This window comes from Cervus elaphus, chromosome 29, assembly GCF_910594005.1.
Source record: "Cervus elaphus chromosome 29, mCerEla1.1, whole genome shotgun sequence".
In the NCBI taxonomy this organism is placed as follows: Eukaryota; Metazoa; Chordata; class Mammalia; order Artiodactyla; family Cervidae; genus Cervus; species Cervus elaphus.
The window spans coordinates 15,651,462-15,667,397 of NC_057843.1; the positions used below are offsets into that span (position 1 = coordinate 15,651,462).

Here is a 15,936-nt window from a genome sequence, read left to right on the forward strand (position 1 = left end):
ATATGGGTTATATCTAGATAGTAAAAACAGGTGTTTGCTATCTTCTGACCTTTTCTACACTTTTGGAATATTACCTAATTTATACAAAATAGATGGGTAGACTCAATAAATGCATTTTAAATTATAGTCAGTATTCCTTGGTTGCTGTTGTTCTGGCAGTAAGCCGTGTCCTCTTTGTGACACCATGGACTGCAGCATGTCCTTGTCCTTCACAGTTTCCAAGAGTTTGTTCAGATTCATGTCATTGAGTCAGTGATGCTATATAACCATCTCAACCTCTGCTGTCCTCTTCTCCTTTTGCCTTCAACCTTTGCCAGCATCAGGGTCTTTTCCAATAAGTCGGCTCTTCCCATCAGGTGGTCAGAGTATTGGAACTTCAGCATCAGTTCTTCCAATGAGTATTCAGGGTTGATTTCCTTTAGGATTGACTGGTTTGATCTCCTTGCAGCCCAAGGGACTCTTAAGAGTTTTCTCCAGCACTATAATTCACAAACATCAATTTATACAAAATAGGTAAACTGTATTATAGTCAGTATTCCTTGGGTGAAAATATTAAAAGAGGTGGTAACAATTCCAAGTTTACATTTTTACAGTGATTTTATCAGGTCTGTAGTTTGCAATAACACATAATCATGTTTTTTTTTTTTTTTCTGTCTTAGCACTGCAAATAATTAGTTTATTCTTGAATCAGAACTCCAATGTAATGTTCATATGCCTTTAAAAAATAACAATTACATTTACTATAGAAATTATTAGCTCAAAATCTTATCTTAGAAATTTCTCCTCAAAGAGTAGACCCTAGTTGCCTTGTCTGTCCCAGAAGACAGTCCTCTGCTCAAAGCTGACTGCTCAGAAGATGAACCCCTAACTCAGATTTAAAATTTGGTTTTGAGGGGTAAAAGAGAGCTGCAGTTTTTGAATCTGTAACAAGCTGATCATGATTCTTTAAAGGAAAGTTTCAATTAGCATCTTTAGTGAGAACCTATGAGGTCCCTATGTGGCCTGCTTTTCTGATGGTTTGTTTGGGTGGCTTTTCCTTGTCTTCTGCAGTATAGCCTGTCTTCTTCTAATAAATTTCCTGTTTGGCTTGAATTGTCCTCAGGCTGATTTTGTTATTGTTACCCAAAATAACTGTAACATACTATTAATATAGAGCATTTCACTCAGATTTAGATATCAACTTTGAAATTTACTGGCTCTCGTTCTATAATTTTCTTCAAAAGGCAACACGGATAAATCTATTGATTTTGGCTTGTTTTACTCACTACTCACTTTAAATATATCAGCAGCATTTTATACTTTTTTTTTTTAACCTTCTTTTCTGTGGGTGAAATCCAGTTTCCTCCCCTTTACCTGTTTATTTTGAGTACTATTCCATATCCTCCGTGTAAATTCTTGTTGGTATTATATTTCATTCCTTGCAGTCCTTTGTCTATTTAATAGTAGGCTCTTCTTAATTTCCACGTGTCATTTAAGGCAAATAAAAATAACATATACTCATTTAAAAAATAAAAGACTGTCCATCCTTTCTTAAAGAAGCTAAGATTGTTTATGTGGTTTAGTTTTGAAAGCAGTAATTTAATGTTTCCATTAAGAGTAAATTTGCTGTCTCTAGTTAATGGCAGTTTTTGTTTCCTCTTGTTGATGGAAGTCTGATTTTGAAATTTATATCAGAGATATGCAACATTCAAGAGGATCTCTTCCCAATGTGTTTTTATTAAATGAATTACTAAACTTCTTCACATATAAATATTTCTGTAACTTACCAAAACTTGTGAAAGAGGAAGAAAAAAAAAGAAAGGTTATAGAATAGATACATGCCTCATTTGTACATTAGTCACATAGTGATTAGATAGAGAAAACAGTTGATTTTTTACATAAACTAATTGGAACCCAGTTTGCCACTTAACTCTGGGCTCTAGCAATAAGCAGTATGATATGTAAAGACAATGGATGCGTGTTTATTATCAAAGGCTCAAACTATCTATTTTTATTTTTCTAGCAAGGCTTCACTCAGAGTTATTTGATGGATTTGGTTTGCACCACCAGATTTTCCAAGTTGGTTTCCCTACAGTTTTGAGATATTTGATGGAGATTCAAGGGTAAGGTTCTAAATGCAATTTAGGATGGCTATAAAACTTCTTGAGGGTTTGAATGCAGATATTTGACCTCATTAGCATTCTGCTTACCTACACTGAGCTGATCTATCAAAGCCATATTTATGCTAAATGAGAAGTACTGGGTCTGCAGGTCTTTTCCCTTTTCAGATTTCCCTTAATTTATCAAGGTATTTTACTCTTGGTTAAGAGCAAATTGGTTTACTTTGATGGATTAAAGTTACATATTTCACGATTTCTATCTGCTTAACCTTAAACTCATTGTGTAGACTTTAGTGCTCATTTTCTTATCTGTAAAATGGGAATGATGCTAGTTATAGTACTTACCACATAGGTTTCTTATAAGAATAAAATTAGCTAATATGTGAAAAGTACTTATAGTAATGGTGATTTCTATTAAGTATTGGGTTGGCCAAAAAGTTGATTCAAGTTTTTATAGAGCATCTTACGAAAAAGCCCAAGGGAACTTTTTGGCCAACCCAATACGTAACACTATATTGGTTATTATAATGAACATTTTAATCAAATATACCTTCTTTTTTGGTCTCACAATCACTACCCTAATTGAATTTCTTCACTCAATCTTTGATCAGTTGCAGAAGTCCCCTACACTACAGCCTGGATCTTGTATTCCTTACAGAAAACCTTTTGCATCATACGGATTCTTTGTCAACTCAGACACAAGTGAATTTTGGCTTCCTCATTTGTTACCTCGTGACACTGGGGAAGTTATTTATCTCCAATGAATGGCAGATCTGTCCAATACAGATTCAATAAATCTATGAAGTATAAAGGTTCTTATGAAGACTTAACATACAGAACGCACACCTACACAGAGTAAGAGAATCTTTGGCAAATCTCTAAGTGTATTTTTTCTTATTAAGATCTTTCTAAAAATTATTTATGCATCTGTTTATTTTTGGCTGTGCTGGGTCTTTGTCCGTGTGTGCAGACTTTCTCTAGTTGCAGCACGTGGGGGCTCCTCTCTAGCTGCAGTGTGTGGGCTTCTCATTGCAGGCTAGTTCTAACTGTGGGCTGCTCTCTAGCTGTGGGCTATAGGCTCTAGGCACACAGGCTTCAGCAGATGTGGTACAGAAGCTTACCTGCCCCGTGGCATGTGGCATCATCCTGGACCGGGGATCCAATCCATGTCCCTACGTTGGCAAGCAGATTCTTAACCATTGGACCACCAGGGAGGTCCTCTGAGTATGTTTCTTTCTCACTCTGGCTGGCATTTAAGGACTACTACCAAGACTTTTTTTTTTTTTTTCCATTTCCCACTCTTCCTTTACTTTCACTGCCCAATCTGCCCTCCCTATGTATAGTAAGTAAAAAGTTCTTCAATATATTTAAATCAACCAATCCCAGATTTTTTTAAAATCTCATATATCTTTTTACCGTGCTTTCCCACATGTTGTACTGCCTCTATCCCAAGCCCAGAATGTTTTCTACACTTATTTTTGCAGACCTACCGCCTTTCCTTCCTTTCAGAACTTGCAAATTGGTAACCCTCTGGGAGATATGTTTTATTGGGGCAGTCCAATTTTTTTAATTGAATGGGAATGCCTTTAGGTAAAGTAAGAAATCCACAGTGCCCTGTAATAACCATGATTCCTTCACATATTTAGGCCTCCTGCCTGGCCCCTGAAGTCATTGGGTTTATCACTGGAACTCCTTCTCTTAATTAAAGTTAGCCTAAAAGAATCACTACCTTGTCTGCCTCCCCTCAATTCAATTAAAATTTTATTGGCCCCTTTATACTATCTGACATAGGCAGAAAAAGTGAGTTTGGGAGTAAGACAGAATTGATTTTAATCTCTGCAGCTAATAATTGGATGACTTATAGCAAGACTTCCTTATTACAAAGTGAAGAAAGCAATTCTCATATGCAAATCACAATTCTCTTCAGTTTGTTTTTGAGAACTACATAAAGGACATATCTAAGATAACCAGCACAGCGCCTGGTCCCAAATAAGTAATCTATAGATATTAATAGACCCTCTGAATCTGTTTGCTGATTTATTACATGTGGACATTGAAATTAGGTAATCATCCATGTCCTCTTTCTAGCTCAAAAACAGTAGGAGACCCATGGAATTCCCAATGTTACATTTTAAGTATCCTATCTCTTGTGAGTTTTTCCTCACTATAATATAGTAAATCTAATGTAATACTCTTTGTTCCTGAATATTATAATTCAGTGTACACCTGAATACTACCTTGACATTTCTGATGTTATACCGATAATTAGTTTGCTATTTTTCTTTTTTTTTTTGGTGGAAGTTTTCCTTTTAGTAGACTAGAGCTTACAATTTTTGATTGAGACCTAGCTTTTGATTGAAACTCACTCTGATTGAGTTTTAGTGACTCTAAGAGAGACCTTGCCTAGAGAGTTCCATGGACAGAGAAGCCTGGCAGGGTGCAGTCCATGGAGTCACAAAGAGACAGACACGACTGAGCAACTAACACGGCCAGGGTCAGAGCAGATATTATTAATAGGCCAGGTGGGAGGATCCCATCTAGTGATATTGTGAGTAGACAGAACAGGACTGAACTCTCTTCTAAAATAAATTTCCTAGGGGCTATCCAATCAGAGCCTTGGAGTAGAGATATCCACCAAAGTAATTAGCAGTATTAGATACTGGTAACTGACAAACCCAATAATTGGGTTGATTTTTAAAACTAGCATAGGACTGTGTCCATGATAGAAAACATTTGATTTATATGCAGATATCCACGAAGTCAAGAAATCATTATAAATGATCATACGAATCGGATCCAAGATCTTGGGCAGGCATCTACTTCTGATGTTGTCTCCTTCTTGTCCTGGTGTGAGTGTAGCTCTTCCTCTATTTGGGCATTGTTTTAAAGTGCGTTTGAGATCAGCAACCCTCTCTGTAGTCCAGTCTGGTGCAGGGGCCCTTTTTAAGTGAGAAATATGAATCCTTTCAGAATCAGTATACATGAGCTAGCCAAGAGTACCTGATAAAAAGTCCTCCCATCCAGGTTGGAGACAGTCCCTTAAATTACGTCTTTTTTCAATCCCGGTTGTAGGTCGTGAGTCATCTGATCTTTGTCCAAAGATAGATTAGTGAGATAAGCTTCAGAAACAGAGTGTCCTTAAATAATTCAATTACATTTTATAATGATGTAGCAAAATAGGAAAAAGCTATCCAGGAAATTAGTCTTAGTAGATACAGATCTCCATTAATAAAACTGGGATTTAATGTTCATCTTGCTCTAACAGTTTCTGGCTTTTTTGTGGAGAGAAAGAGAGAAGGATACTAGCATTGTGAGAGTGCCCATTGCAGACTCCCTGGTAGGTGCTTGCAAACACCACTGACTCTCGTTGATGGAAGACTTCCCTAGTGGCTCAGATGGTAAAGTGTCTGCCTACAATGCGACAGACCCGGGTTCAATCCCTGGGTCAGGAAGATCTCCTGGATGAAGGAAATGGCAACCCACTCCAGTGTTCTTGCCCGGAAAATCCCATGGACAGAGGAGCCTGGTAGGCTACAGTCCATGGGGTTGCAAAGAGCTGGACACGACTGAACGACTTCACTTTTGCTTTCACAGCCGATGGAGTAGAAGTGTGTGAACAGACAAGTGGGTGGTCTACTTCAGAGAGGGTTCAATATACCTGGAACATCAGTCAGTGAGTTTTACAGAGGTCAGTGCAGGGATTCTGTGAACCCAACACCTACTAAGTGCAAGTCATTCAACAGAGCTGTCACTGCTGAGATCTAAGATTCCCAGATACAGCCATTTTTAATGTGAATTTTTTTTAATCTGCTCAATAAGAGCAGGCGACTGTATTTGATAAAAATGAGCTCATCAAACCTATGCCATTATCACCAATTATTAAAGTTTCTTTTTGCTGGGATCATCATTGTTTGTTTTTATGATTTAACAAAGGAATCAAGATCACACTGACTTGAAGTATGTCGCTAGGTGCTGCCCTCTGGCCAAGTTCTAATGTGTGAATGACTAGTTTTAAATTGGTGAAGCAACACCGAGTTTTACATTATTGATTAAAGGCAAGAAAATATATTTTATTTAAAATGAACTGTTCTGCATTCTCTCAAGCATTTTTAATGCTTTGTATGCAGTGTTATATAAAAAACATGTAGACTTATGCTAAAAATGGAAGAATTAAGTAGGAGATTTTATGGATTCATATATCTACATTTTTTGTCGTTAATACATTTTTGTCACCATTTCTGGGTTTAAACTAAAATATCCATAACAATTCTGAAGCATTCTGAAAATGAGTGTTGCTCAGTTCCAAGTGGCCTCTTTTCACTAAATTATTCAGTGCTCTACATAAATGTGTCAAATTTATTCACAGGGCATAAATGAAGAGATCTAGTGCTTGATAATCCAGAACTGCTTTTTTAAATAATGAATAAAATCATTTAAAGACATTGAAAGAAGGATAACAAGTAGCCCTTAAAACTTTCTCTTGGCTTTAGAACTGTACTGTTCTACAGTTATATATCAACATAAAGGAGATTTATAAGAATTTGACTATAGGCTAAATAAAGCACAGGTTTAAACAGTCATTAGACTGATCAAGTTGTAATGGGATATTCAGAGGCTTGTTAAATCTGTTACAGACACCTGGATAACTTTGATACTTGGAAGTCTTATGTTCCTTTTCTGTTTTTATATGCAGTTGTCATTTCCTCATGTAGCACATATATCATTTGACATCTTATTTGCATTTTAGAAGGGTCTGCTCCCTTCTCCCCCGAAATTTATCTACCCTGGAACATTTGACAAAGGACACATTTTCTTTTCTTTTTCGCAACTACATATATTCTTTATTGAAGGTGTGCATTTTAAATTAATTTCAGGTGTCCAACATAGTGATCCAGTAATCAAATATATTAAAAATGGCCATCACAAGTCCATTATAATCTGCCACTGTATAAAATAATCACAGTACGTGCTCAGTCGCTTCCAACTCATGGCAACCCCACAGACTAGCGCCCACCAGGTTCTTCTGTCCATGGGATTTCCCAGGCAAGAATAGTGGAGTGGGTTGCCGTTTCCTCCTCCAGGGGAGTTTCCTGACCCAGGGATCAAACTCGCATCTCCTGCATTGACAGGCAAATTCTTTACCACTGAGCCACCTGGGAATCCCAAAATAATTTCAGTAATATTGACTATATTCTTATGTTGTGTACTGTGTTCCCATAAGTCATAACTAGGAATTCACATTTTCTGGTATTTGTCCCTGAAGCCTGCTTCTCCCCCGGTACTCGCCTCATGACCGCTGTTTTTGTTCTCTTCATTTAGCTTCTCTTTCTCCCTCCTTTCTGCACTTTCCTTGAATGCCCTCTACTTTCTAAGTACAGGACTTTTGTGCGAAGTGGAGTCTACTGAAGCTTGAGGGATGTTTTTTCAAATGTGTGGTATCAGCACCCTCTCACCCACAGCAATACTGCTGAAATGAAAAAATCCTAACCTCTGAACTCAGGGCTGCTTCCAAGAATTAATCCTTGGGGATCCTAGCTCTAATGGCTTCCCAGGTGGTTCAACGGTAAACAATCTGCCTGCTAATGCAGGAGACACAGGAGACGTGGGTTCAATCCCTGGGTCAGGGAAATGCCCTGGAGTAGGAAATGACAACCCATTCCAGTATTCTTATTTGGGAAATCCCATGGACAGAGGAACCTGGGGCAGACTACCGTCCATGGGGTCGCAGAGTCAGACAGGAGTGAGTGACGGAGCATACACCACACACCCTACGCACTCTATTCTTGGTTTACTAATAATCTGTATTTGCAACAGGTGCCTCAGATGATTCTTAATCATACTAAAGAGAACTCTTTGGGGTCAATCAGAGGTGAGGGCAGAAAAGATCATCCGTCTAAACGAGCATAAAATGTAAAACCTTTAAATTTGATTCTTAGGCATCCTTGTGTGGATGTTTTCTGGCATCCCGGGCACGCGGATGTCTCAGAGAGCCACTTTCTCCTGAGGGTTCTCTGGTAGATATGGAGATGTGCTGTCCAGGTTCTGCTTCAAGGAAGGCCTTGCTGTCCAGCTGCAAGGAGAGCTCTCAGCGCACGGCTTGCAGCTGCACGTGCTTCAGGCTCCACTCTCACTTGAGAGGGTGCCTCGCTGCACCTCTTGTGCTTCCAGCACCTGGTTTCTGAGCAGGCCAGAAACGACCATTTCAGCCTGTTGCGAGTCAGCTTTCTCAGGCTGTTTCCACCCTGGAGTTCCCCGCCTGAGGTTTTGTTTCCGGCATCACATTTTGGCTTCTTTCCTTGCCTAATCCCATTCTTACCTTTCTTTTCATAGATGTTAATACCTAGTGAACATCTTGCACTGAAAACACCATTTTAGCATCTGCTAGAGAACCCAATATGTAACAGGCTTCATCAAGAGTAACACTGTAGCAGCTTTTCCCCTCCTCTGAAAATAGCTCATCTCAGGTCCCTGGGCCTCTCTCAACCAAGAAGATAGGTTTCTAATATTTCTCTTCCTTTAGAATATGCAGTTCTTCTAAATTTTAAGTTGAAAAATTCAGCACTGGTACTGATTTTCCATATTGAAGAACCCAATGGGCAGGTTCTATTTTTCTAATCCCAGCTTGGCCAGCTACTCCTTGCAGTGATTTTTGCTGTCCACCCAGGAAATGGCATCAGTTTGTTTTTTTTTTTTTTTTTTTTCTTTTTTAAAAAAAATATGGAACGCTTCACGAATTTGCGTGTCATCCTTGCGCAGGGGCCATGCTAATCTTCCCTGCATCGTTCCAACTTTTAGTATATGTGCTGCCGAAGCGAGCACCAGTTTGTTTTTTAAGGAGCATTTCTGGGCATTTGTGTCAGAGGAATGAGAGCATGTTTGTTGCTTCCCCCAACTCTCTAACTTTGTTTTATGTGTAATTAATAAACACGGCTTCTGAGACCTCTGTGTGATGCTGAAAATTAAGTAACCAAACATGAAATTTTCTTCCCTATCTGGAAAGTCGACTCAATCATTCTCCTTGTTTTTCCATCCATGATGCTATCTTGAGAATCTGTTCTTCTGCTGGTAGCTGTTATTCTGAAAGTGGAGTTTCTGATTAATTAAGCCATTCTCATCAGGACCGCTTAACTTCACCAAATTACATAAACCTGTGTTGGAAGAGTGCTCCTCCTCCTTAGGAGAAGCACCTGTTTTTAACTTCACTGCTGTGTGTGTGCTAAGTGACTTCAGTTTGTGTCTGACTCTTCCCGACCCTGCGGACTGTAGCCCGCCCGTCTCCTCTGTCCGTGGGATTCTCCAGGCAAGAATAATGGAGTGGGTTGCCATGCCCACCTCCAGGAATTTCACTGCTGAGCCAAAGCTATTCTCCATCTTGAAAGATCACAGAGTTTCTTTCAGTATTCTAGGTAAGTTAACTACTAAATTCCTCCACTGACTTCTGGACATCATCTTAGATAATGGGATGAAATGGTTTTCTGTTGGGAAATATTGCATAGTTTCAGTTGTTTTTACCTTTATTTTCGTATGAACTTGCCTCTTAGGTAAGTAGGAAAATAAAGCCATAAGAAATAAAAGACTCTTTTTGATGGAAACATGAGAAAAACAAAAGTTTATAAGGATTCAGAGCTCAGAGCAATAGGTTAAGTAAATATCCACCTGGGCAAGATCCCAGCCAATGACATTGTGATGACAAGGTGCAGACTGGAACACTTTCTGATGGCAAAACAAACCTCATCTTGCTGAGACATAGATTTTTTTTTTTTAATATTTATTTTTGACTATGATGGGTCTTCATTGCTGTGCCCAGACTTCTCATTGCAGTGGGTTTTCTTGCCTCAGAACACGGGCTCTAGGGTGAGTGGGTTCTGTAGTTGTGGCATCGGGCCCAGTTGTTCCACGGCATGTGGGATCTTCCTGGACCAGGGATCAAATTCTGTCACCTGCATTGACAGGCAGATTCCCAACCACTGGGCCACCAGGGAAGTCCCTCAGATGTAGATTTAACCTAATTTTTAAACTGTAAGCTTAGTGGGGTGATGATGGCACCTACACACTTTTATTACCTAAGTCCTAGTGACTGAGATCATTCCTTGATTAAACAGATATAAAATTGTTACTGAGAGTGATTGTTTTTCTATTTCATGTGGAAGATAATGGCAAATAGGACTGACAAATGGTATGAAAAGTGAGTTCATCATGGCTGTAGCCACATGTGATAGTTATGGAAAAGGCAATAAGGCAAGGGTTTGCTTCTTCAGACTTGTGTTATTTCTTTGGGGTTTGAAATCACTCCCTCCATCCACAGATCATAATCCAAGCTTTCTTTCTAGAAATGCTTGTCAAATTTTGCAGCGTCACTGGATAAGAGAAAAGGATGAGATAAAAATGAGTCAGGCATCCTGTTGAAGTATATCCAGCTAGTGAAGCCTGTGGGATCTCATATTGTTTACCAGCTGCTTCCACATTCTCTGCTGAATCTGGACTCATTTTACAGCTAGAGTTGAAATTAGCAATTCACATTGCATGCTCACCAGATGCTATTGAGGAATGTGAAGGAGATAGCCGCATAATCACACTGAAAACAGAATTTGAAGATCACCTTGTCCTGTTAGCATCCGGGACTCGGTGAAACAAGATGACTGATTTATCTGTGCACCCCATACCCTTATTAAATAAGCAGAGATGAGAACACAAGCATGATATTACACAACAGTGTCATTGCTATGAGTCACAATACCTGTAATTTAGCATTACATTGTCTAGCTCCAACAGGTGGCACAGTCTGGCAGATGGTATGAGGATTTATTTACAAGGTTCACTGTTTCTTGCAAACTGCTTGCCTTTGTTTTGTTTTGTTTTTTCTAAAATTTCATGTGTGTGTATGCTCATATCCAATTGTATTCATATATTAAAAATATAAAGAGTGCTTGTTTATTTTTTGAGGCTATTAATGCCATATAGATTCAGAATGGTAATAACTCTCTGATACTTTTTTCTGTTAATATTCATTCAACATTCACTCAAACATTTCTGAACACATATGTGCCAGGTACTACTTATTATAGATTTAAACTTAGGATATATTAATACCATAGAAAAGTTTCATCATTATGCTGCTTACATGCTGATAAAATAAACCACTCTAAAATAGATCTTACTTAAAATCAATGTTGTCTCAATATTGCACCATAACCTTTTTTAGAATGGTATTATCTGATGTGTTTTCTTTTGATATCTTTCACTTCAAACTTCCTGAAGGAAATTTTACGTTTGAGTGTGTCTCCTATAAACATAGCTTTAAAAAAAGGCATTTGAAAAAATCTCTGACTTAAAACTTGGAAGTTTTATTCATCCACCACATTTTTTTGAGAATAATGACCTATTTGGATATGTTGCCTTATTTTGTGTGTATTTTTTCCTCTGCTATTCTTTCTTTGTTTTTTAAAATTATTTTCTTTTTCTTTTTTGGAGTCCTTTTCTTGATACTCCTTTATACCCTGTTTAATTTGAAGTTCCTATTCTTTTTATTCTTTTAGTGAGAGTCTTAAATCTAATGATTTAATACTTAAGAAATGCTTGTCCTAACCATGTCTAAAATTAACGGATATCTACCTTGTCCTCCTCCAAATACAAAGACCTTAGAATCTTTTCAATCAATCATCTGTCCCATTTTTCATGTCTTTGTGTGGGGGGGGGGCAGTTTTCTTTATTTCAGATGCAGGCAACTGGTGTGGAGGACTGGGAGAGGGGGCAGGAGTGGAGAAGGGGAGACTTCTGTCCAAAGGCCAATTCCCATCCTCCTATCCACCCCACCCCACCTCACCACACCCCCCACTACTGACATTCAACCAGGCAAGAATTTTTATAGGAAGAGGGAGGGGGCTACATTTAGAAACAGTACGGTCATCTCTGTCCTATCTCTATTTTGAATATAAGCCCTTAAACTGAGTCATTATTTTCAATCCTTTTTATAACCAATACATTCACTAAATTATTTGCTTGCTATTGTATTTTACACTCAGCATTTTCTTCTGAGTTAAATTTATTCTGTTGAAGTATTTCTGGTAGCACTTCCTTCAGTAAGATCTGTGAGTGCTAAATTCTCTGCATTTGACTGAAAATGTCTATTTTGACCTCACTCTTGATGGAAAATCCACCTGGATATACAATTCTAGAGTGACAGATCTTTTCCTTCTACACATTAAATGTATACTTCCCCTGTCTTCTCTCCTCTATTGAGGTTGATTGTAGGACTGTTTCAATATAGTAGTCATTATTTTTTTAGGAATTTTAGGGCCTTTTTTTTATTTAGGAAGATTTTTTTATTAATGAAATGTTTGACGTATAGATTTATCCTTCATTTATCACATTTGATACTCATTGCTTTGCTTCAGAACTCATGCCTTTCTTCAATTATGGATAATTTTGATTCCTTTGTGCTTTTTAAAAAATAAATGTATTCTTTTAATTATTTTATTTATTTGGTGGCACCAGATCTTAGTTGTGGCACACGTGATCTTTTACCTTCAGTGCCTCTTATGGGATCTAGTTTCCGACCATGGCTCAAACCTGGGCCCCCTGCATTGGGAGCACAGAGTCTTAGCCTCTGGACCACCAGCAAAGTTCCCATTTGCACTTTTAATATTGCTTCTCCCTCTCCTCTTCTCTCTGTTCTCTTATTGAATTAATGTTGTACATGCATTATTACTTTTCATCATATCCTTCCCTTCATGTATTAACTTCAGTTACCTCTAAATGATTCTCTGACCTGAAATCCAGGTAATACCCTCAGTTATATTTTTAGTTTACTAAATTTCTCTTCAGCTCTGACTAACTTGTATTTCTTTTCAATTTAACTGTCTTTTAAAATATTTTTTGCACTTATTTTATCCAGCATTCCTCTGTGTTCATAGAAGGAGGTGGTTCTGAGTAACCTAGGCTACCATATTGCTGGAAGTTCATGACCATTTTTCTTAATAAATTATATTAGTTTTTGGAAGGCCTCAAAAATAATCAAAATTACTTGGTATTCTACATATGAAAAAAATCAATATGCAGACAATAACTAATGAAAGGGAATAAGAAAGGAGGAGACTGTGTTAGTTTACTAGGCCTGACATAATAAAGTACCACAAGCCAAGTGGTTTAAACTTTAGAAATTCAGTGTCTCAAAGCCTGCAGACCAGGAGTTCAAAGTCAAGGTGTCTGCAGTGTTGGTTCCTTCTGAGGTATGTGAGGGAAAATCTGTCCCAGTCTTTCTCCTGGCTTCTGGTGGTTTGCTGGCAATCTGTCATTCCTTGGCTTCTGCTCCATCACCCCAGTTTCTGCCTCCAACTTCATGTGGCATTTTTCCTATTTGCATGCCTATGTCCATATTTTCCCTTCTTGTAAGGATATTATTCCTGTTGGATTAGGGGCCCATCCTTATCCAGTATGATCTCATCTTAAAGAATTACATCTTTAATAACCTTGCTTCCAGATAAGCTCAGATACTTGGGGTTAGGACTTTAACATGAATCTGGGGGGTGGGGGAGGACACAAGTCAACCTACAACAGAGACACTGTTGGAAGTAGGTGTCTTAAATTTAGAGTCTGAGGGATCTCAGTTTGAAGTCAGTCTCTGCTAGTCACTAGCTTCAGTGATTTCTCCTTTTTCGTTATCTGTTTAAAGAAAGAAACAATGATTATACTATGAGAACTAGTCAAATGTATATGATACACAATACATCACATTTCATGTATCTACCACAAGTCACTTCCTCAGTGAACAGTAGATATTATCATCCTTTCTCCGTGAGAGACATGTCCCTATTATCTGTTGAAGTTCTGCCTGCTCACATCAGACATTGTGGGAATTCACGTGGTTACACATGAAAGGAATAAGGAATATTTTAGCAGTGACTAGGAGAAGACTGATGTGGTACAGTGAGAGAAGTTATGAGCACTCATTTGAAGAGAGCTCACATTATTGAGTAATTATTGTATACAACCGTACATGAAGCCCTTTCGCACATTGTCTTTTTTAATCATCAACAGAAAGACAGAGAGGATGGTTGCTCCCATTTTACAGATGAGGAAACTGAGTCTCCAATAAGTGAAGTAACTTGTCTGAAGTTCCACTGCCACTACGCGTTGAAGAATGGATTTAAACTTCGGTCGGCTTGACTCCAGAACCCATAATGTTATAATGCTATCAAGGGAAAAGGCTGATTCTAAACCACATATAATAATTAGCCTGTAACCTCAGAAAGTATTTCTGTCCCTTCTCACATTTCCACAGCTCCCTAAGGTTTCTAAGCCACAGTGGTAGCACCTCTGTAACAGTCAGTTATCACTTTGCCATAAAAGTTACATGTTACCAAGTACCATATTTTGTAACTCAGAGTGGTTACTGTGGCACATGGGTCTGTTCAAGTTCTGTCAAGCTGGTTGCTTATTGATGCGTTCTTGAGTAGATTCTTGACTTGGAGTTACATTTATTATGGTTTTTTATGGAATTAGAACACACGGAATATATTCAGCATTTAAGGCACTTTCAGTGACCCATTCGACACCTTCTGTCCACCTTTGTTTCTTGGGCATGACTGGCTTATTCAAGGTTCTCCCACATGACTGGCTTGGGGCAAGTGGAGGTATTCATTCGTGCGTTACCGCTCAACTCTGCTAGATGCGCAGTGGCAGTTATATTTTTTCAGTGACCTTACTTTTGCTCGTAACTGGAAAATATTGAAAAATTGCCTGGATAAAGCTGTGACTACACTTAAAATAGGTGAGGCAATACAGTGTTTATTTTTTTAAGGGGTAAGAATCCCTAACCAGTGAAAATACGTATTCACTTTTGAGTTATTTGAGGGAAGGAAGGAGTGGAAGGAATTCTAGAAAAATAAAAATCATGTAAAATTGGATATCATGTCTGTAAAGTTTCCCTACATACTTAGGCACAGAGAATGAAAAATCTGTTATTGGCAGTGATATCTTCAGTCTCTCGGGTTTCCCAGGTGGCTCAGTGGTAAAGAATCTGCCTGGCAATGCAGAATATGCGGGTTTGATCTCTGGGTCAGGAAGTTCCCCTGAAGGTGGAAATGGCAACCCACTCCAGTATTCTTGCCTGGAAATCCCATGGACAGAGGGACTTGGCAGGCTATAGACTGTAGCCCGCCAAGTCCCTCTGTCCATGGGTTGCAAAGAGTCGGACATGACTGAGCCACTTAGCATGGATGCACACATACATCTTCAGTCTCTAGTATCTGTTCTTTCAGATAAATTTGTTTATAGTCTAGAACACTCAAACTGCTGAATCTTGAGTGACCAGACACCATCAAAAATCAGTACTGTCTCGTTATTAAAAACAAAATAATAAAATATGCAAAATGCCACCATAGTCCTTGGCCAAGAAAACCATTTGTGCAGGAGTCTCAGGTCCAGCTCTCTGGCTTAACTGAGGCCAGAGGTCACCTCATCTATCGCCAAGAGCATTTAAAGTCCAGCACTGATCCTCCTTGAAAGTTCAACCAACCATCATGATATCAGTGACATTTCCTGTTGTGGATTTGGCTACTCCCTTTGTTTTCATCCCCGCAGATGTGGAAATGCAGCCCTCTGACTTAGCTCCATGAGTATGTGTATGCATGTGTGCGTATGGATTCAGTATTAATCACCGTATCTCTGTGTTTGTGGCAAAACTTTTCCCCACTTGCTGTTGAAGTTCCCAAATATTTTCTAAGTGTATGAAAACTTTTTTCGTAAACAAAGAAATAGATACAATTCTTTCCCTTCTTTCTTTTTAATCATCACAATATTTATCAGGCGTTTTTTATCCAACATGTCAAAAATGCCA

The 15,936-nt window shown here is 38.5% G+C and overlaps 1 long non-coding RNA gene and 1 other non-coding gene across 2 annotated transcripts in view; one reads left to right on the plus strand and one right to left on the minus strand.

The window, feature by feature from the left end:
• Nucleotides 1-15,936, plus strand: part of LOC122686193 — a 397,014-nt gene that overhangs the window by 113,138 nt on the left and 267,940 nt on the right. The gene's annotated exons all lie outside the window — the stretch shown is intronic.
• Nucleotides 8,811-8,918, minus strand: LOC122686336. Its single transcript, XR_006338708.1, has one exon. It is a non-coding gene; the product is annotated as a U6 spliceosomal RNA (small nuclear RNA).